The sequence below is a fragment of the Gavialis gangeticus genome, unplaced genomic scaffold, assembly GCF_001723915.1.
Source record: "Gavialis gangeticus isolate Ggan-Ray unplaced genomic scaffold, GavGan_comp1, whole genome shotgun sequence".
NCBI classification, from domain to species: Eukaryota; Metazoa; Chordata; order Crocodylia; family Gavialidae; genus Gavialis; species Gavialis gangeticus.
In genome coordinates, this window is record NW_017729000.1 from 42,508,145 (window position 1) to 42,510,607 (window position 2,463).

The following is a 2,463-nucleotide window of genomic DNA, read 5'->3' on the forward strand; positions in this document are numbered from 1 at the left end:
TTTTATTAGACCAACTAAATAGTTGGAAAAAAAGTTCTTTGCAAGTTTTCAGGCAAAGTTTAAGCCCAAAAAGCTTGCAAAGAATTTTCTTCCAACTATTTAGTTGGTCTAATAAAAGACATCACATGTACCCAAAGAACCTTGCCTGCAATAACTGTAGTACATTTTACCCGATGCATTGGTGTGAATTTTATTGCAAACCTGCTGATTATGGCACAGAAGAAGATAAAAATAAACTGCAAGGTTACCTAGAAACAATAGAACAAGTAGACAAAAATGAAGTGTGCTGTAAAATCTGCAGGCACTAAAGAAAAAATCCTTCTTGCTGTTGAACTGGCAGTGACCTGTTACTCAGGGTAAGAGTGCAGGCTGCACCAGGGAACACCAAACCACATTTCACCCTTATATGACTGCACCTGTTGTCATGGGTATGTTAGATACCTTCAGAAATCACAATAATGAGGGCAATTAGCATGTCACAAATGAAAATTTCCAAATGATATATTCATAGGTCCAAAGGAGAAAAAGAGAGGTTCCACAAAAATTAGTTCAATTTGGAGGTGGGGGTCTCTGTATAAACAGCCATGTTCAAAGAAGGCTAGCCGTTTATATGCTCAGGTTAAAGAAGGTACATCTACAGATAGTTTGGTCTCTGTCCTTAAGTCCAGCAGTCTAACTGGTGGGAGCTTTGACTTGGTAATAGTTACACCCACGACACAACTTTTAGAATATCTTACATTTAAACTGGAGAAAGAAATAGCTTCATGTTTTATTCCAGAGAAAATACATATTTGTTTCTGCGATGGAGTGTTTGTTCTAATCCCCAACAGGGCAGGACAGGATGAATGGTTTCTCCTGGAAACAAGGACCAAATCCTCATTTTGTTGCAAATGTCATATCTCCTTTGATTTCAATGGAACTACACTGACTTACATCAGATAAAGATCTGGCCCAAGAACCTAAATTCATTGTGCAACTCCTACCAAAAGAGTCAAGCTTGGAAAGAAGATGCTCTAGCCGTCATTAATAATCAGCAGGAAATGGGACATAAAAGAAAGGAAATGGGCCACACATCCCATGCAGGGACTGAGACAGAGGCAGGAAGAGGCAGGCACCAGAGATGCTGAGTGAACAAGGCTGCCTTATCCTAGAAACATTGGATCCTGTGATCAAGCCACAAGGCTCACCCAACAGACCTCTCAAATGGTACAGCCTGACTATGACTCCCCTGTGAAGGACACTCACTTTACAGAAGTTTGTATATCCCCAGGAACAAACTGTCAGCTGAAACCTGCCACCGTTCCCCTTGTTGAGTAGTGCTCTACCTTTTCCGTGTACCATTTAAACTAACTGGGGTATTTGAGTAGTGGGATACAACTCAATGCGAGTTAAGACAGTAGAATCAGGACCTCTTGGTTTTGACAAGGTTGGCCAGGTAGACCAATGAACACACAGAGAACACACAGAGAAGGATGACATAATTTCTATTCCACCACTGAAGCCAGACAAAGGCAATTCCACAATAGTGTTTCAGGCCAACAAGAGCAGGCTTATTTTCCTGGAGATAAATTCTTCTTGGTCCACCAGTCAGCGCTTCAGTGAGATGATACCTATATAATGGCTAGGGCCAATATTACTATTGATCTTACTAAATACCCAGCAAATATTTTCAGGGATTCTGAGAACGAGAAATTTAACTTTAATCTGGAAACAGTCATTTGGCATAATAAAAAAAAATCAATATTCAGTGTGAGTTTAAATTAATGCAACCTACATAATGTGCAGAATGTAGCAGGTTACTGTACAGTAGAGATAAAAGAGACTTGTGTACCTAAGCAGATCCTGGATAGCAGGATGGCTTTGGAGACTAGTATAACTGAAAGAATTGCAGTGAGGAAGCATGTCAATCCATTGCCTGAGTGGTTTTAAGTCTTGGGGTATCACAGATTTAGGATGGCATAGTCAGGTGTTTGGGCACAAGTGTAAGATACAACAGCCTGGGTTCAATTCTCTACTCTGCCATAGATTGCCAATGTGACTGTGACTAAGTCACTCAGCCTCTCTATAGCAAATTTCCCCCAGCAGTACAGGGGGAATAATACCCTTGAAGTACTGGGGGTAAATACATGGGAGAGGTGCTCATGCACTAAGGCAGCAGTTCCCAAACTCTGACAGATTGTGCACCACCAATTTAAAATGATACAACCTTAAGTACCACCAGCACATTTTTGTCATATTTAATAATTATAATAAATCTGTTAACAGATAGCACTGACAGGTTGTCTACATACCACTGATGGTACCCACACCACAGATTCGGAACCACTGCACTAAGGTAAGAGGCCATACAGTAATTTGAGGAAGACAGACTGCTGCTCCTGAATTCTCCACTTCCATAGCTGTATTACTGTAATGGCCTCCATGGGCACATCTTCATGAGTGCGTTCCCCTGGGGACAAACAA